Genomic DNA, 21,289 nt, shown 5'->3' with positions numbered 1-21,289 from the left:
CGAGATACGCCAGAAGGAAGGAGAAACCCTGAAGGGGTATGCCCAACGTTTTATGCGAGCCGCTGCTGGGACTAAGACAATTGGTGATGAAGGGAAGATGATGGCACTAACTGCTGGAGTACGGCGCCATTCATCCCTCTGAAATAGTTTGCGGAAGAATGGGGTGAAGAGCACCCAAGAATTTCTGGACCGAGTGGACCGGTACATCAAGCTCGAAGAGGCCATTGCCAACGAATGGAAGGCGCCTGCAGATGACCAGGGGCCGAAAGAAGATCCCACCAAAGCCGCTAGTGGGTCTGGGAAAACCAATGGCAACGACAAAAATAATGGGAAAAACAGAGGAAAAAGGGCGAACCACGATCCGTCAGCATCTGAGAACAAGCGCCCTAAAAGTAACAGATACGAACCGAGGTTCACCAATTACACGGCCCTGGTCGATAGTTGTAATGCCCCAGATTCCCTAATATGGTTTAATGGCTGGATTAGTAGGCCGGGAGGGCCATTACTGTTTAATTATGCCATTAAATGTGTTTATGCATGTTTATGAGAATTATATTATAATATGATGTTAAATGCATGCATGTGGGTCCACATTTGTTTACAGGGGTGTGTTGGTAATTTGGCCTGTTGAGGGTATAATTGTATATTGTTTTCATGTCAATGATATATTATGAGGCCACATTATAATGTGGATTGGTTTGAGTATTTCGGCATGAGACGATCTTTAAATGTGATTTATCGGTTTGGTCATAACAGGTTTAAGCTCGGGGCTCGGGGTGAGTCTCGGGGTGTTTTTAATGATTAGAGCATTACCGGGAATTATAGGGTAACGGGATATGAATTATTCGAGTTTAAGATTATTGGGATTAGCGGGAATTGGGAAGCGTTAATTATGATTAACGGGATAGGTGGAAAGTACCAATTTTACCCTTGAAATGGTTTTAGAGGCCTTAAGTGACCTAGGGGTATTTAGGTCATTTGGATGGATTTATATTACCCTTTAGTTGGCTGTAGAAGGATATAGAACAAAACAGAGCCAAAACAGGGTCTTTCATCTCCAACCCGTACACCATCCTTCACCATTTCTCCTTTGGAGTTTTTGAGCTCAAAGTGGGGTTTCAAGCTAGGAAATCCAAGGGCTGGGTTTGTGGACTTGGTTCAGCCATTGAAGAAGGTTCAACTCGGTTTTGAGGTGAGTTCAGCCATGAGTTTCTGGTTTGCACTCTGTTTTTCTTTTAGTTTTTCAGCTTATGATCTCTTGATGAAAGTTTGGATTTGAGGAGGTTTTGATTGAAGTTTAGCTTGAGTTTTGATGAGGGTGAGTTATGGGTGGTGTTTAGAGGTTAAATTGAGTGTTTGGAGGATGTTTGGAGCTAGTTAGAGGGCTTGGTTCCAAGGGAAAACGCAGGGGAAAGTTTGCTGGTGTGTGCTGTCCTTTTTGGCTGGTCTGGGTTAAGTGCCGCGGCATGGCTGTGGTGCGCCGCGGCCCTTGGCGTCTGGCAGAGAGGGTTGCCTCTGTTAGAGGGGTGCGCCGCGGCGCAGCTCGGGAGGGCCGCAGCCCTTAGGGAAATTTTGGCCATAATGGAGTTTTTAGCTTGGGGATTCAAGCCTTAGGCCTCGGGGTTGAACCTAGTACCCGGTTGAGTAGTGTTTGATGTCTCGGAGGCTAGATTTTGGTTTGGGAACCCTCTGTTATCATTTTTATTGATGAATCCTATATTTTGGTTATGACCAGGTGACCGTCAAGGAATTTAAAGGTTGATCGTTCTCAGGGGTCGTTCTTATAATAACTCTCACTCGAACTAGAGGTAAGAAAACAGTGTATGAATACAATTGCACCCTGAATAGGTATATGACATGCATGGTTTGTTATTGAGGCATGTTGGTTGATATACATGGACATGGATTGCATATTATATGCTAGTGAATGTTGATTACTCGTTTATGGCACTGACTAGTCAGGGACTGACCCTAAAGTCGATGAACATGCATTGAATGGCTCTATGGAATTAATGCAGGACCGACCCTAAAGTCAAAGAACTTATAAGCGCTTGCCTGGTCTAAGACCAGATGTTCATAGCCAGGGCATATGGCCCCGGTGACTGTTTGTCACATGGCTAGGGGACGCTGTCCATAGTTACGACTCTAGAGTCGGGAGGAAGGTTATGTTGGTGACCAATCACCATGCACCTATCCTGATCAAACTTATGAAAGAATCACTTATAAGTTAAGCCCTGGCGACCCTATCGTCAAATGGCTAGAGGGAGCTGTACCCACTTTTGTGACTTTTGCTACTGTCACCTATCTGTTTTGGACTGTTAGTCCTGAATGATTATTATGATCATTGTTGATGTTATATAATGCTTTATTGTGTTTTCTTGCTGGGCCTTGGCTCATGGGTGCTATGTGGTGCAAGTAAAGGGAAAGAGAAGCTCACCCAACCTTGAGTGGAGAGCTTAGGTGGTGTTGTGTACATATGCGGCCGATTGACCACCACGGTCAAGAAGTTCTCAGAGGGACTAGGGGTTTACCCTAAATTTTACCGCTTAGGACAGCGGGGATGGTAAATTTGAAACAGTAGTGACCATTTTGTATTGCAAACATCTTGTAAACGTTTTTAATGGCTCATGAGCAGTTTATATACTTAATGAAATATATCCTTTCCTTTTTACTGGTTTCTCACCTTAACCTGATAATAACACTTAGATCATGTTTTTAACCAAAGGACTCGGGTAGCGAGTCAAATTTCCAGTTCACTGTTCACCGTAACTGTTCTGGGGTAGCCAGGGTGTTACAACTTGGTATCAGAGAAATGCCAAGGTTAAGGTTCCTGTAGACTGGCTGGGTATGTACACACATCACTGAAGTCAAGCTCGACTCATGGTTTGATAACTATTTATGTGGTTACATGTATAGTTGTTTAAATGTGATATATATGCTTTACCTATGTGCATGAGATACCATGTTGAACCTGTGCCCTGAAATATTATATCTTCAGCAAATGTGTGCTAATTAGTACTGAGATTGCTGGCACCTACTTATTAGTATGGTTGTTTATGAGTTATTATGTGATACATGCTGAGTGCTGAATGCCATAAACATGTATCTATTTGTGAATATTGAATGACTGTGGAATGTGATAATTGTCTGTTTGTTCTTGGACCGTGAGGCGGCAAGAGGTTTAGCTATTACTACCTGACTGGCCGTATTGATTATTGTTTCAGTAAGGTATCAGTGACAAAATGAACCCAGGGCAGACAGACATGTCAGCTGACCAGAGTGATCTAGGCTAGAATAATAACAGTCAGGGTCAAGAGAATGACCAATCCCAGATTCCGCAGCCACCATTTGCAAACTGGCAACAATTGTTTGAGGAATTGTAGGCAACAGTGCTGAAACAGGGAGAGGAGCTTCGTCTCCTGAGACAGCAGCAAGTGCCTGTAGTGGCCAGTGTTGCAGAGGCACCTTCTGTGTCGGTGCCAGTTACTAGGAAACTGCCTGAGGTTGGAAACAAATGAGAACCTCTTTATGAACGGTTTAGAAAACAAAAACCTCCAGTGTTTGAAGGCAGTGCAGATCCTGCCAATGCTGAACAATGGATGAGCATGATTACCACTATTCTTGACTTTATGAGGGTAGTTGGTAGTGAGAGGGTGGCCTGTGCTACCTATATGTTTCGGGATGATGCCCGGATTCGGTGGGAAGTGATTGCCCAGACCAAGAATGTTAATACCCTGAGCTGGGAGGAGTTTCAGACCTTGTTTAATGAAAAGTATTATAATGACGCTATTAGAGCGGCGAAGGCCGATGAATTTATGAGGCTACTTCAGGGAAGCTTATCAGTTACGGAGTATGCCTTGAAGTTTGACCGTTTGGCAAAGTTTGCCAAGGAGTTGGTGCCCACTAATGGGACTAGGAGAGAGCGTTTCTTACAAGGGCTACGGCCTAGGTTAGCCCGAGATGTATGTATCACCACTGTGGCAGGAGTTACTACTTATGCGCAGGTGGTGGAGAAGGCACTCACAACTGAGAGTGCAGAGACTAAGATCTGGCGTGACAGTGCAACCAGAAGGGATTTCAGGAGGCCAGGTCCTCCATTTGTGGGTTCTGGTAGGGGTGTTGGCCCCAGTGATCAGAAGAGGAAGGTTCCTGACACCTTCCCAGTTCCAGGTCCTGACAGACGGCCTCGTGGTATTTCTATGGGTCGTCCAGGTGGTAATGAATCCTGGAGGTCTTATCCTGAGTCTCCTAGATGCAAGAGGCATCACTTGGGAGAGTATAGGGCAAGGACCTGCTTCTCTTGTGGGGCAGTGGGTCATCTGAAAAAGGATTTCCCTAAGGCAAGAAAGGAAGAACCCAGGAAGGCAGACAGCTCGGCCCCAGCTCGAGTGTTTGCATTGACTCAGGCAGAAGCTGAGGCTTCCCCCTCAGTTGTTACAGGTCAGCTTCTTAGTGCTGGAACCGCTTATAATGTGTTGATTGATTCTGGTGCTACACATTCCTTTGTTGCTAGTAGTGTTATTGATAGATTGTGTAGACCTTGTGATTTCTATGCTGTGGGGTTTGGTACTTTCCTACCCACTGGGGAGTTAGTGGTATCCAGAAGATGGGTCAGATCTTTGCCAGTGATAGTGGAAGGCAGAGAGTTGTCAGTGGATCTTATAGAGTTGGTTATGACTGACTTCGATATGATACTGGGTATGGATTGGTTAGCAAAGTATGGGGCAACCATTGACTGCAGAAGGAAGATGGTCACCTTTGAGCCTAAGGGTGAGGATCCTTTTGTGTTTGTTGGTGCTGTGCATGGACCCCGTATTCCTATGATTTCTGTACTGAGGGCTAGGGATTTATTGCAAGGAGGTGGCATTGGATTCTTAGCCAGTGTGGTTGATACCACCCAGGTCGTGCCAGTGAGACCAGAGGATACTAGACTTGTATGTGAGTTTTTGGATGTGTTTCCAGAAGATTTTCCAGGGTTGCCACCACACAGAGAGATTGAGTTCGTTATAGAACTGGCACCAGGGACGGAGCCAGTGTCTAGAGCACCATACAGAATGGCCCCAGCTGAGCTGAAAGAATTAAAGGTATAGTTGCAAGAGCAGTTGGATTTGGGTTTTATCAGACCCAGTTTTTCACCTTGGGGTGCACCAGTTCTGTTTGTGAAGAAGAAGGATGGTTCTCTGAGAATGTGTATAGATTACAGAGAACTGAATAAGTTGACAATTAAGAACCGATATCCTTTGCCAAGGATAGATGATCTGTTTGATCAATTGCAAGGTAAGATGATATTCTCTAAGATCGACCTTCGTTCTGGTTATCATCAGTTGAGGGTCAAGGAGGGAGACATACCGAAGACTGCTTTTCGTACTAGGTATGGGCATTATGAGTTTCTAGTTATGTCATTTGGATTGACTAATGCCCCTGCTGCTTTCATGGATATGATGAACAGAGTGTTCAAGGACTATTTAGACCAGTTTGTGATCGTCTTCATCGATGATATTCTGGTATATTCTCAAACTGAGTTAGAGCATGAGCAGCATCTGAGATGTTAAGAGGAACTAGGGTTAAACCCAGCATTTGCCGCTTAGGATGGCTTAATGTGCAATCTGAGTTTTGTAACAGACTTTTAAACTAATGTTTTTAGGATCCCATGTAAAGAACTTATCTTTAACTTAATGGAAATATTTATGAAATGATCAAAAGTTTTTAGTACCCAAACCTTAGTGGTTAATCACATGTTTAGTCCAAACGACTTGTTAGTAAGTCCAGCACTGGTTTCAAAACACACCTGGTAATGGACCCTAATTAGCAGGGCGTTACACCTTCAGGCGACTAGCCCCAATTAGAAAAGATATCTCCAAGAGATATACAAGCAAGTTCTGTTGTTTTCATGACGACTATGGTCATGACACCAACGAGTGCAACCAGCTTAAAGATGAGATTGGGTTCCTTATCAGACAAGGACACCTGAGAAGATACGTACGAGCCCCTGGAGCATCTCAGCGAGAGGCTCAAGGAGGCAACGAGCAAGCACCTGTACGCCAATGCTTGCTCCCTTTACAGCCAGCTCCAGTTGCGATGGCCCACACCTGGCAGGAGCCTTACGTCATGACCACACCAGTCAGTTCTCAGCGAAAGATATGCCCGAACTTTATGTCACGACTAGGACATCGAAATGCTAAACGTAGAGAAGAGAACTCCCAAAAAAGCTCGAACAAAGGAAGAACCGATAACTTTCTCTAAGCTTGACGCTTAGCATGTCTGATTTCCCCATTCAGATCCTTTGGTCATGGATGTCCAGATCGCAAATATGATGGTTAAACAAGTATTGGTGGATACATGGAGCTCAGTTAACATTCTGTACAAATCTTTGCTGAAAAGAATGAAGTTATCAGTGCAAGATTTGGAGCCATGCAACCAAACTATTTATGGTTTTTTCGACGAAGGGCTCATGCCAACAGGGTCGATCAGGCTTCCAATCACAGTAAGAACTGCATTAGCGAACAGGACATTACTCATTACTTTTATAGTAGTTTATTGTCCTTCTGCATATAATGCTGTGATTGGGAGGCCAATTCTAGTCGACCTGCGGGCTGTTACCTCAGTTTGGCACCTAGCCATGAAGTTCCCAACCGACACAGGGGTAGGACACATGTTGGGAAACCAACGAGAAGCGCAGGAATGTTACAATTCCTCGATCACCAAGGAAAAAAAGGGCGGATCGGGGGAAAAGCCGAGAAAAGGTTGTTGTTGGTAAACGAAGCACAAGCCCAATCAGGTGAACAGGTCACCAAATAGGGTGTTGCCCAAAGTGAGGATAGGGATTTAGATCCTCGATTTTGGGATTTTGAAGAAGATGTAGGACCAGTGGAGGACCTCGAGGAGGTCCAACTTGATGAGGCAGATCCAACCAGGGTTGTGAAAGTCGGTAAAAACTTAGAGACAACAACAAAGTAAAAACTGGTGGAATTTTTAAAAGAGAACCAGGAGGTGTTTGCCTGGTTACATAAAGATATGGTTGGAATTAACCCAGCAGTTATCATCCATGTCTTGAATATAGATAAAAAAATTTCCCCCAGTACAACTAAAAAAGAGGCTGCTCAACAAAGATAGATCAAAGGCGTTAAAAGAAGAATTCGAGAAGCTAAAGCAAAATGGATTCATCAGGGTAGTGTTTTATCCATCTTGGGTCTCTAATCCTGTACTGGTTCCCAGGCCGAATGGCAAGTGGAGGACGTGTGTGGATTTCATAGACCTAAATAAAGCCTGCCCATAGGATTGTTTCCCACTCCCAAGGATCGACTAGCTGGTCGATGCCACATCAAGGCATGAGATCTTGTCATTCATGGATGCATACTCTGGATACAATCAGATCAGTATGCACCCACCTGATGAGGATCACGCTAGCTTTCGAACTGATACAAGGCTTTACTGTTATAAAGTAATGCCTTTCAGTTTGAAAAACGCTGGTGCGACTTACCAACGACTAGTCAACCACATGTTCAAAGAGCTGACATGGAGGTATATGTCGATGACATGCTGGTCAAGTCAAAGAAGGCAGAAGAGCACATCGGGGACCTGCGAGAATGCTTCAATGCCTTGAACAAATATCAAATGAAGCCAAATTCATTCAAGTGTTCATTCAGAGTTGGATCGGGAAATTTTTTGGGATTCATAGTAAATTCACGAGGTATCGAAGCTAATCCTGAAAATATCAAGACCCTAATCGAGATGAAGTCGCCTACCAAAATTAAAGATGTTCAAAGTCTAATTGGGAGGATTGCCGCTTTAAGTAGATTCAATTCTAAATGAACAGACAAGTGTGTTCCATTTTTTAATCTACTCAGGGGCAACAAGAAGTTTTTGAGTGGACAGAAGAGTGCGAGCAGGCTTTTTAGGAGTTAAAGTCTCATATGTCACAACCATCGATTTTGTCCAAGCCGGTTGAGAAAGAAACTTTGTTCATCTATTTGGCAGTCACCGAGTATACTACTAGCGCTGTCCTGATCAGAGAGGAGGAAAATGTTCAAAAAGTTGTGTATTATATAAGTAAGAGGCTAGTAGGAGCAAAGTTGTGGTACCCGCCCATTGAGAAATTAGCCTATTGCTTGATTTTGGCCTCCAGAATGTTGCGACTATACTTCCAAGCTCACCCCATCGTTGTACTCACCGACCAGCCACTACGGCAAGTCCTGCAGAAACCAGAAGCCCCGGTCGAATGTTGAAATGGGCAGTCGAACTTGGATAGTTCGATATTTCCTATTCGCCACGAGACGCTGTGAAGGGACAGGGTCTAGCAGACTTTGTTGTAGAATTTACTGAGATCCAGGATACCGAGCTGATAGAAGAGCCCGAGCTACAAAGTCAAGCTCCTTCTTGGAAGTTGTTCGTAGATGGCTCTTCCAACGAGCAAAATTTCATGGCAGGTTTGATCTTAGTCACACCCGAAGGACATCAATTCCACTGTGCAATCAGGTTTGATTTCACAACATCCAATAACGAAGCTGAATATGAAGTTCTGCTCGCAGGTCTAAGGTTAGGCAAGGGCATGGATATAAAGTCGCTTGAGATCTACAGTGACTCCTAGTTAGTGGTTAATCAAATTATTGGAGAATATCAAGTCCATGGTCTTAAGATGGTGGCTTATTTGTACAAAGCAAAGGACTTATTGGCATAGTTCAAAAAGTATACTCTCCAGCAGGTACCTCGCGACCAGAACTCGAATGATGATGCGTTGGCTAAGTTAGCAAGCACGAAGGATGCTAACGCCTTAAACATTGTACCAGTTGAGCATTTGTCCATACCAAGCATTCAAGTAGAAGATTCTTCCCTGGTAATTCAAGCAACAGACACATGGATGATACCCTTCATTAAATACCTAGAGCAAGGAGTGCTGCCAGCAGACAGAAACAAAGCAAGAGCCCTCCAGAGGCATTCGGCTCGATTCATTCTAATTGATGGAGTTTTATACTGGAGAGGGTACTCGTTGCCACTTTTAAGGTGTGTATCAAAGGAAAAGGCCAAGGAACTAATTCAAGAATTCCATGAAGGTTTATGCGGACATCATGCTGAGGGCAGAGTTTATTGAAAAAGATCCTAAGGCAAGGATACTTCTGGCCTACCATGAATGAGGACTCAGTGGATTTTGTTCGAAAATGCAACAATTGCCAAAAGTTCTCCAAAATACCACGAACAGCCCCTAATGAGCTCAAACAGATGCAAAGCCTGTGGCCATTTGTAGTGTGGGGGATAGATTTTATTATGTCTTTACCCACAGGAAAAGGCAATGTCAAGTATGCAATAGTTGATGTTGACTACTTTACAAAGTGGGTTGAAGCTGAACCACTTGCAACAATAACGACCAAGAAAGTACTAGATTTTGTGGTCAAAAATATCGTGTGTCGCTATGGGTTTCCAAGAAATATTTTCTCAGATAATGGCACAAAATTTGACAGTGATTTGTTCACAGATTTTTGCAAAAGGCACATGATTATCAAGAGTTTTTCTTCACTAGCTCATTCGCAAGCAAATGGACAGGTTGAAGATGTCAACAAAACCCTGAAGGATACCCTGAAGAAAAGGATTGAAGAAGTGAAGGGGGCATAGCCAGAACAGCTACCAGAAGTCCTTTGGTCGTATAGAACGCCCATCGAATAGCAACGGGCCATTCTCCATTTTCTTTGGCCTATAGATATGAAGCCATGTTTCATGTTGAATTAGACCCACCATCGCATAGAAGGTTGGTGTACAATCAGAGCGTTAATAGTTAGTTATTGATGGAATCTTTGGATTTCGTCGATGAAAGGCGCTATAAAGCTCAACTATGAGTAGCAACTTACCAGCAAAAGGTCGCTCTGTATTTCAACTCTAAAGTACGTGAAAGAAAATTTAACGTGGGATATTTGGTGCTTAGAAGAGTTTTTCTTAACACCCGCGATCAAGTTGCCGGAGTGCTTGGACCTAACGGGGAGCGTCCGTATCAGATTGAAGAAGTCCTCCAACCAGGAACTTATAAACTTGCTCGCTTAAATGGAGAACTCATTCCTCGCTATTAGAATGGAGAACACCTGTGCAAATATTATCAATAAAACAGTTCTTTTTAAAGAACTGGCTTGTATTAATTTCACTTTTTACAAGTTTATGAACAAAGGTTAGTCAGTCATATGACTAATCGCTTATAATTGTAAGATCAATTTTTGATCACTCGTACAGTCACGATTGTCCATTTATCATGAGAAATAAAAGGAACTATGCTCAGCCAATTATTCTTGCCAATGATTGTATTTATTACAAGTATTTGCTCATCACGTGTGTTGTTTTGCTATATTATCGTTTTTATTGTTCGAACAGGTCTTCGTCATGGCAAGTGACTGAGGACCTTAAGCTTCTAATCACCTGGGGGGCATATAAGGTACTAAGCAAGCAAAGCAAATCAACATGCATATGTAATTACACGAGCAAAATGAAGGAAAGCATAGTACGATACATAGAGTATTTTTCAAAATTTTGTCAAATCAAAACAAAGTGTTATGCTAAGTTTAGTCATGCAAACATATGTTATAATAAATTGCAAATATTATAATATCAAAATAGAAATGTATTACACCGCGAGCATTTGCGGCTCGGATGTAACTACTAATTAAAAGAAAAGCTGCCCAACGCAACGAAAAATTGTCTTGACATTACGAACCATGGTTCGTATGTCTTAGTTAAAAATAAATAAACAAAGTAAAGAAATTTATTAAGTGGAAGGAGTAGAAGGAGGATTTTGCATGGGCTGCTGATCGACTGTTGTAATGCCCTACCTCCTTAGAGTCGTTACCAAGTGAGTTTTAAAAGAACACTTTGTGCAATTAACTCGCTAACCGAGGTTTTTAAAACAAAAGTGTGACTAAGCAAAAGTTAAGGCTGTAATCTTTTGAAAATGGTTTACTTTATTGAAAACTTCAAGTATCCATTATTTGGGATCCCAAAATAAGGTTTGCAAAATGTTTTACAACTTAAAATAAGTTTACAGTTGATTGACTATCAAATTACAGGTTAATACAGCCATTTAGAAAATTCCCCCAACCAAAAGCAGTCGGGCAGGCCAAACATGTACGCGCCGCTTCGTGCTCTCCATACTCATGGCTGGTAGAATTGAAGTTTTCCCTTACCTGCAACACAGAGCACCCGTGAGCCGAAGCCCAGCAAGAAAACTCAAACAACACATATCATATGCATATTATATAATTAACCTAGCAGATAATCCACAGATAACCAAGTAGTCCATTAAACTAAACAAACACTTCACGTGCTAAGTGTTACTTCCGGCCCCGCTGCCGTTCTCGGCTCCTTTGCCATTCTCGTCTCATTTGCCGTTCTCGGCTCATTTTCCGCTCTCGGCTCCCTTGCCGTTCTCGGCTCATTTGCCATTCTCGGCACCTTTGCCGTCCTCGGTACCTTTGCCGTTCTCGGCTCATTTGCCATTCTCTCTACTATAATCACATATAGTATAATTCAAATAACATTCAAACATATAACAATTCAATCAAAACTATACCATATCATGTAATACAATTTAGGGTCGTGCCCTGCATTAAAACTATGGGTCCATGCCCTGTCCTACGGGTGCTACAGTTTTCTTACTTGTATCCCGAGCTTTCCGATGCACCAAGGCCACAAGCACGGTCCTCTAGCACGAGCCTCTCTGAAATCCTAGTCACAACACACATAAAACACTTTTTAATACTAACCAACCCAAAACCACTTCCCGGGACCAATCTCGTACTCTTGGGACCTTTAATTCCTTAAAACAATACATTGGAACCATCCCCCGAGTCCCCGGGGAAAAGCCCTAAAAACCCAAATTTTTGGATGTCAAAATGGCCTAGGGCCGCGGCACTCCCTTCAAGGGCCACGGCGCCCAGCGGCTAGCCCCAAATCCTGATGCAACCTCGCGCCGCGGCGCTCCTTCGCGAACCTAGATTTCTGGGTTTTCTCTTGCATTTTTCCCGAGCTAAAACCCCTCCAAATCATCCCAAACAATTACCTAAACCCCAAGATCAATTTAAAGCCTCAAATGAACCATCTAACAACCCATAAACACTAGTATCAAGATCAAAACACAATCACACCCAAAATCCACCCTTTGATTTCTAATTTCAGCAACCACAACCAAAACTTAAAAACTTAACTCATCCATTTAAATTTCTCAAATCAAAACAGAAAAAAGCCTTAAATTTACATAGAATCCTTACCTTGAATGAAGAATCCAACCCTAAGCTCCCTTGCTTCTTCTCCTAAGTCTCAAAATTCCATCTCCTTCTACACCTCTTCTTCTTCTTCTTGCCCTAGCTTTTCCTTCTAGCTTTTCTTCTCTCTATTTTTAACAAAACCATAATATGACCAAGCCTAAACCGTGTACCCCTTTAACCCAGCTGAACTTTGTCTAAACCCCCTGCCAAATGACCATATTACCCCTCCTAATAATCCTTTCCTAACTAAACCTTCAAGGGCACTCTAGTCCATTCACTTCTATTTCAATTCTACCATTTCCATCTAAACTTGTTACTCACAGCAGTTACAAATGGTTACCCCGGTTACTCAATCACCAATAACTATAACCACTAGTTCTCAACTCAACTCACAAAACTCCCCAAAATACCCCTAGGCTCCTCCCGAGCCGGGTATAAAATCCCGTTGTGACTTTTGAGTTAACTAGCTCTCTAGGACCGTCTCGGCACGTGCATCACAATAATAACACCACCCTCACGTGGTACAAATCACATAATACAATTATCACATATAGGCCCACAGCGGGGTAAAATTTCCAATTTACCCCTATCATACAAACGGGGTCCACATGCATATTTATTTCACCTAAACATGCATACTAATCACATATTCATTAAATTCACATAAATTAATGTAATATAACAATTATTGCCCTCCAGGCACACTAATCAAGGCTCCAAGCCTTATTAGCAAGTTTAGGTCGTTACAACTGTGGTCTCAGCATCCTCTTCGATGCCTTCAATACCTCTCGCCAAAGAGATCTCAGGGGATCCCTGAGCCTTCTCCTCTTCCTCTAGGTGAGCAATGCACTTAGCCAACTCAGTCTGCTTCATATGTTCTGGCAGATAACAAAAGTTTGCCCAGGGGTTGCTTTTCCAAAACATATAGAAGCAGTTGAACGCCGCTCCCTTGAACCTCTCCAGATCACTAGCATTTGTTTTTTCGAGCAATGTGACTCACTTCTCCAACTCTGCAGTTTCTTTCCTACTGATCACCAGTTCATCTTGGAGTTTGGAGGCCTCTTTGAAGTTCAACACCGAAGCCTCCTTGTACCTCTCTTTGGCCTCAATTACTTTGACCAAGGCCTCCTTGTGCTGTTTTAACTCCTCGCCCAGCTTGGCAAGCTGCTCAGCATGTTTAGCCTTGGCCACCTTGAGCTGCTCGCCGAGTCTTTCCTCAACAGTCTTAATCTCTTCAGCATGCTAGGCAGACATCTCCTCTGAGCGACGCCAACCGTTACTCAGGGTCAAAACCCCCTACGATCAGAGAAAAAGTAAAGTTGTTAGTATGAATAAAAGGGCAAGATAGCCCACTAAAGAACAACAAAAATGGTGACTTACACTGAGTACTTCGTTCAACACACAACTGAGAATTTGTTCAACCTTCATGGAGGAGACGTTGTTGAAGGCTTCTTGACTGCATCGATGTTTCGACAGTTTCTTCAGCCTATCGTTTACCAGAGTTGCAAGTTGTGCTCGGGATAGCCTCGACCTGAGTCTTCCCTGTCTGAGCAGGAGGACTTGGGTTGCGAGGAGCTGGAGGAGGATTCGTCTCCTTGGATGGTGGTGGTACGGGAGGATCCTCAGTCTGAGCCCTTTTCTTAGAAGGGTCGCTACTGCTTTCCCCGGGGTGTCGCCTGCTCACTTTTTTTTGCTCGCAAGAGTCGTGGCTTTAGGTTGGCTGTACAAGTCGAATGCTTCTCCAGAATTCATGACTACAGGATGGAAACAAATGATGAGACAATATAAACTAAGTTACTTGAAAAAGCAACGGAATGAGCACAAGAAAAATTCTAATTAGTATACCCGAGCTATTATTACTGGTCGATACATTATTTATGGTACTACTGCTACACTCACTCTCTGCCTCGAAGAAGTCTGAATTTAAACTATTGATCGTATATATAAAATTGCTGTCCCCGTCGAATAAATGATAGGGAATGGGCAAGTTGTCTAAAAGTGAGAAGTTAGTACCGTTCTCATCAGAAGACTCGAGTATGGGCTCGAGGTATTCTGGAAGTTTCTGCTTGCCCTTTCTGTGTTGGGTCGGAGCAGCAGCAGCACATGGGATGCTAGAGGGTTCCCTGGTGGTCACTCCTATCGCCCGCCTTCTCAGGGGCTGTGACACATCTTGTTGCTGCTCGGGGATCTCTCCTCCAGTGGCACTCCCTGCTATAGACTCCCTCACATCCTGGTGAGGTTCCAGAAGGCCGACCAGCCTTAAGTTGCTTTCAGTAACCAGCTCTTTGACGCTCTTCTCAATGTTCGTCAAGTTGGCCAAGGCTGCTGCCTTTATCTCCATCTCTGGAGTAGGGTCTGGTCGGTACCTTGGACCTAAACAACACCAAAGTCCTAAAGACGGTATAGAAAAGCTAGAAGAAATTAAACAACTAGTGAGTAAAATATTTACCTCCTTGGGTGAAGGCCAAGTTATCAGCGACCAGGTTCATTGTAAGAAAGTACTTCTGAAAATACTTCCCTACATTGGATTTGTAGGTGATGCCGCTCAGGAAGGTACGAGCGTACTATTGATGGTAGAAGTGGAAGAACCCCGTGTTGTTGTGGTTGGGGTTGGATTTGAGATCGAACAGGTAGTTGATCTCGTGTGGTGTAGGTACAGGCCACTTCTTATGGTTATAAAGGATATAGAGTGCAGACAATAATCTATATCAATTGGGGGTAATTTGAAATGAGGTGACCTCAAAATAATTGGCCACCCCTTGAAAAAATTCGTGTAGAGGCAAGATAGCCCCTGCCTCAATATGGTACCTCGACGAGGCACAGAAGGTGCCCCCAAGCACGTTTTCCCTCTGGTCGGGTGAAGGTTTGATTAGGGTTATCCCAAGAAGACCGTACTTCTTGAGATAGTTGTTTACCATCCTAGCTGATATGATGCAAGGAGGCGCTACGTACCATTCGACCTCTGGCCTAAGGTCGTCGTGAGGTCGGGCTTTAGTTTGGATTTCTGGGGCAGCAATATTTACAGGCTGGGGATTTGTAGAAGGGTCCTTAGTGCGAGGGGCAGGCTAGTTAGAAGAAGGGTTGGTTGTCTTCTTCTTTCTATGGGAAGTATATTTCACGCGACCCATGTTTGGTGGTCTTGTCGGAGGTCTGGTCGCTGGGTTGTGTTGAGAAAATGGGACTTCTGAAAATGTCAGTGATGGTTGTTCTTGATCCTCGAAAAGTAATGCGAGCCGATCATCATCGATTGGCCTCTCACCTCCCCAAGGATCGTGCATGAAATTTTGGGAACAGAAAAGGGGAGATGAGAATCTACAGCCAACAGATAGAAGAAGTGGACACGTTGGGATAACGTTGCTCGTGTATAAAAGTTAAACTTTTATACGACCAGCAACATTCTAAAGTAAACACTAAAAACATGCGAACAGTTTGGAAAAGCAAATTAAAAATTGAAAGTGAAAAGTTTTTTCAAGGAAACATTTTGGCTCCGAAAACAGGCGGGAAAAGCCCAGATTTTTCCGAAAGCATAAAAATCAAATTTTTACTTCGATTTTGGGCCCTAAGTCAGTATTCCTACTTCCTACGCCAATTTCTAAGCCTCAGTCAGTGTTTTTTCTAATTAAAACTCCAATCCTATCATGTTACTACCTACGAGCTCGATTACCCCGAAATCATTTTTCCTCAAGAACATTCAAAAACTCAAAGCCCGAATATCAGAAAACTTGAGAAATAAACGTTGCACTATATAGCGGAGATGAATCGGTCAAGAAACTTACTTGAATGGAAGATTGTAGAAAAGTCACGAGCGTTGATGCTTGCGGCTAGACGGACACACCTCAAATCACCAAATTTTTCTTGTTTTTTTTCTTCTGAGTTCTTGAGAAAAAGAAGAGTGGTAAAAGGTAAAAAATGAGAAGTGTGGGTTATTTATATTGATCGTGGCACAGTTAAAAATGTAATGATGGGGTGAGTTTTTGAAATGTGGGGAATCGTGTTAGCCGTCAAAACACTTTTGGGAAACTACAATGGCCATAATTAGCTACTTTTTCGAAAAGGCGCTGACAGATGTGACGGGTCATACAGAAGGTCGGTCGAGTAAGTTTATTATATGTTGGTTGCAGTAAAATAAACTTAGGGGAAAATTTTTACCCAAAAAAGGACTGCCTAATGATGTGACAGAATTAGCCTACACGTGGGATGCACGTGACTATTTAAGTGAGTATGATTTGGTCGACCATCGACCAGAAAAGAATTGGCTCATCAGACATCATATTTATGGGAGACCAGTCTGGTCGTAACTTTTCATTTATTTCCTTCAGATATGTAATCTTATAATTACGTATTAATTGCGATTTCCATTATTATTGAGATACGCCTGTATTAAATGTAATTAAGGCCTGTCGGCCCATGTAGAACTCCTTGAGCCTATAAATAAGAATCAAAAGGTTCAAGAGATGGGACTTTGAAAAATGAGGGGAATCCTAACAGAGAAATATAGTGTTTTTATCCACCATAATTGTATTCATTCGAAAGCTTGTGAAACTCATGAACCTTAATTCATTGATCACAGTTCTTGGAATTCTACATCAATAAGAACACTAAGTGGATGTAGGTTGTTACCATTTACTGGGGCCAAACCACAATAAATCTTTTATTCTTTTATATCACTTCTGGTAAGAAAGGGGATAGATTCTCGAACATGTGTCCTTTATCTTTTCGTCTTCATTTCATCTCATCTCTGTTGTTTTATTTGATTCCGTGTCGTTGAACAATTCGAGGGTCAAAAGATCCCCTTCTAAATTCACTACTATATCTTAGTGCAATGTTATCTAGTAATATTTTTCTGGGATCTGATCCCCTTCTAAATTTAATACTATGTCTTAATCTCTAGGACAATTATCTGAGACTCTAGCGGTAGTATTGATTTACTATGGTACGTTGGAATGGTTCATTATGTCATAATCTGGTATGCTTAATGCAATGTTATTGTTTACCGAGTTTTTCGGAAACGAATACGAACGGAATAATAAAAAGATAAAAACTGTAGAAGTGCAGAAATGTAAATAAACAAGCAGTGTTTTTACGTGGTTCAGGCGTTAACGAGCCCTAGTCCACGAGTCGATGTTATTATACTTGTAGAGAATAACAATCAGACAGCTGGTGTACAAGAAACTCACAACCTCACAGTGTTTCTCTCGGGTTCTCTTGGAGAAGATGAAGCTAGAGAGATTTTAGTAGAGTTCTTGCTATGTGATTTGTTGGCTGTCCCCACTATCGTAAAATGAGGGGGTCTTTATAGCTAGGGTTTTGGATTAGGGTTTTCCTCTACTCACATGAGTCTTAATTACACCAACCATAAATAGGGGATACAATTACCCTAGTCGCCTGGCTACCAGGCTCTATGTGGGTATATTTACGTGAAAGTATGGGGAATGCACAAAGGTAGCCGTCTTTTCCAAGTTGTCAGCGGAACAGTAGGCGAAATGGTACTTTTAGGCGTGCTGGGATGTGTGCGGCCTTGACCTGTCGGGCGTGTCAGGCGGGATCCTGTGTCAGGCGGATATCATTCCAACTATGCCTCCTCCATGACTCGACCGCTTGGTCTTGTTCCGTGCGAGGCACGGAACTGTTTCCGCGAAGGCAACCTGAGGAGCCTCTCCTGGAAGGAGCTTCCCCGAAGGATATCCCTTCGGGAGTCCGGGAGAGTTGACGAGCTTTCGTGTCGCGTTTGCTTGAAAGAGTAAGCCGGACACTAAACGGGAGAGGCGAAGCCTTTCTGTCCATCCGCGAGCTCTGGTCACCTACCGTGAAAGACTTTGATAATTCTGCTTCCCCGAGGATATCCATCTAAACGCTATCCGGAAATCTGGATAACATTTACCCCCCAAGGTCACGGAGCTTTGAGAGATCCGGGAGCTTGTACAGTCCTCCGGGTATTCCGGTTTCTAGATTAGGCGAGGGGTCACCTCCTGTGTTCCTGGAAGGGTTCCTTTTTCCCGCCTGAGTGTTAGTATGAAAAAGTAAGGAAATTTCTTCTGTTTGAACTCAAGTATTCAAGTGTGGCAAGGGCCACGCGTCATGCCGGGAATGGCTCTGTGACCAAGACGTGTGCGTGAGGCGACTGGCTGAGTATGCGTGCGTCAGGCATCTGAATAATGATTTGACGGTTTTTAATGGTACACCGGGCCCGAGGTGGTATAATGATGGGAAATAAATACTTTATTCCCATCCGAGGAGTCATAAATAGGATCGGCGCTTCATCTCCAGTCGTCGGATCTGATGCATGCGGTATGAGAAGATCAGGACCGTCCATTTGTAGGATTCGAAAGGACTTCACTCCTGCTATAAAAACCAGGGAGCAGACCTTTCTTCCTCTTTACGCTTTCAAACTCTCTATCTTTCGGATTTTCAGATTCCCCAACCTTCGAACTCTCAGGCTTCCAAGCTTCCATTCCTTCGAACTTGCCACTTCTTTTGGTAAGGAATCTAGAAACTTTTCTTTTGATTTGGCGGTGGGTTTGTTCGCCGAAGTTCAGGGTTTGAACCGCCATTTGCCTTTGTAGCTTTTACTTCTCGCGATCGTGCTGTGCAGTGATCCGGTTACTCCTTCAATCTTCAACTACCCGAATACCAGTAAGTATTTCTACTTTGCTCTTTCTTCCCAAACCTTAGGTTGTTGGTAGTTGTTAGAGTTGAGTTTTCCGCCAGTATCGCCTATGTGCATGCGTGAATAGGGCTTTGATAGGCATGTGATTGATGTGAGTCGATAAGTAATCTCTTTGCATGCTTTGACGATTTGCGTTTGGAAAGTCGTTCCTTGTCTTGCTTGTGCTGTTTTGGTTTGCTGTTTTAGGGCATAAGCGTGAGCGCCTTTAGGGTGTCTTCCTCTGGGAAAACACTTCTCTTGGCGGGCTTAGGCTCGGAACTTGAGTTTGGCTCCTTGCTGTCCTTCGGGTGGCATGGTGTCAACCCCTCGGCAAGCTCGGTGGGAGCCTCTCCAAGCAATTTTCGGGGAGGGTCTCCCCGACGCCTTTGATACCATTAGGGTATGACAAGGGTGCTGACTGCTTAGAGTGTTTTCTTCTTTGTTTCTCTTGTTCAGTGACGAACACCTCAAAGGAACAGGTCCTTGCTGCGGTAGAGGCTGAATCTGCCCAGGAGCAAGGTTCCCCTGTCGCTGGCGCAATGGGGAAAGGAAAGGCTAAAGTGGTCGCGGCTAGCCTCCCGACTATCAACAGTTCAATCTGGGAGATGGACCAGAAGCCGAACCTGCTCAGGAACTACGGCATGCTGGAGCTGTACTCCTCAGAAGCAGGTCTGAAGAACATCCCAGGCCTGATGTGGCACCGTCTGTCGGTGCTGGGTGAGTCTGCTAGTCAGAGTCATGAGGGCTTTGGTGCCTGGAGCTGGGCACACATAGTGTGTGGGGCGCACTTGCCCCTAAGAAGTTATTTTGCCAATTTCTGTGTGAAGGCGGGGATTGCCCCCTTTCAGTTGATTCCCCCCAACTACAAGCTCCTAGCGGGGTGGTACATCTTTTGCAAGTCCCGGGACCTGGAGGCCCCTACCCCGGAGGAGGTGCTATACTTCTATGGGCTGGAGTCTCAACCCATGAGAGGCCATCCAGACAAGATGGGGTTTTACAGGCTGGAGAGGTACCCGGACGTGATGTGTCCTACCTGCCATACCGCAAGGGTTCCAGACCTCCGGGAGTACTGGTTCCTGACGACCGGCTTCCCATTGAAGAGGGTGCCAGCCCTATCTTTGGACTTCAAAGTCCCTGGTAAGTGCTCCTTCCTCTCCTTTTTAACTTTGTTTCTTTACGTTTGATTTGCCTTTCGGGAGGATCTCTAATGCTCGTATTTGGATTTTGCAGAATTCGTTCCGCGGACACCTCGCTGTGCGGAGATGATAAGGAGGTCAAAGTTCTACGAAGGGCTCTCGGAGGAAGAGCTGAAAGTGGAAGGACTGGTGACCTCCGAATATTTGAGGGAGTATGAGCTACTCGCCTCTTTCCAAAACATTGAGCCAGTGAGTGGCAGGGGGCAAAGTCAGGTGTCAGCTGACATCCAGGAGCAGATTGCCCTGGAGCTGTCCAAGGTGATCGGCCAAGCGGCCCGGGACGAGAATACTTTATCCCCTAGTTGGGCGGAGAGGTTCCCCGACCCCCAGCCGGAAGAAGAGGAGATCGAGGCTCGCCACGCCGCAGCTTACCCCAACGAAGGGACTCCGGGGGCTGGTACCTCCGCGAGAGGTAAGACTAGTTTTCGATTGATCCACACCCCCAGCCTATCTCAGGTTTCCCGGACCTCTCAGATGGGGTTCGATCCCCGCTTCCTTAGGCTAGATCCGCGCAGGATACCCTTTGACAGATATTGCGATAGGGTAGATGAGCTCCTCGAATATTTGGATGACGGTAGTCTGCGAGAAGGTGTCACCATGGTTGACCCTTCTTCCCTCAGCATGTCATTCCCGGACTTCAGGGAGTACGGGAGCTTCCTGGAGCAGGAAGCGGTGTCTTGTTTCGCTCGGGGAAGGCCATCCACGTTTCTCGTGCATGGTCGTCCCTCTCAAACGTCTCTCTTTTTTGTTCCTTGTTCCCTGCTGGCGGACTCGCTTGTGCTTTTATGTTGTTGATTGTCTTGTCCTCTGCTTATCTTCTTTCACATTGCTTGTTGGTTCGTTAACCTTGCTTCGTACGTTTCTTGCAAAATATCCCGAAGCCAAGATGTTGGGGAGAGTTACCTTACTCATCAAGAAAGCCGCCACCAGCCAAGATCCGTCCAAGGGGAAAGGATGAAAAGCCGGAGCCGGTAGGGGAGGTAAAGCTGCCACATCCAAGAAAACAGGTGGCGAGGCGCAAGTGTCTCCGGCGGTGGAGAGATCTCCTGCCAAGGGGCCTTCCGAGACCATGGCGACCTCGAGTAGTAGCAGCGACGGGGAAGGGCTTGTGTTCCCCGTGAAGACGACTGGGGTGAGCAAGCGTCCTGGAGGGGATGCTGAGGGCGCCAAGAAGAAACGCCTTAGACACTCTTCTCCCGGTCGAAGGCAAC

The sequence above is a fragment of the Humulus lupulus genome, chromosome 7 (assembly GCF_963169125.1).
Source record: "Humulus lupulus chromosome 7, drHumLupu1.1, whole genome shotgun sequence".
Classification (NCBI taxonomy): domain Eukaryota; kingdom Viridiplantae; phylum Streptophyta; class Magnoliopsida; order Rosales; family Cannabaceae; genus Humulus; species Humulus lupulus.
Note: the sequence above shows the minus strand (reverse complement) of the source record.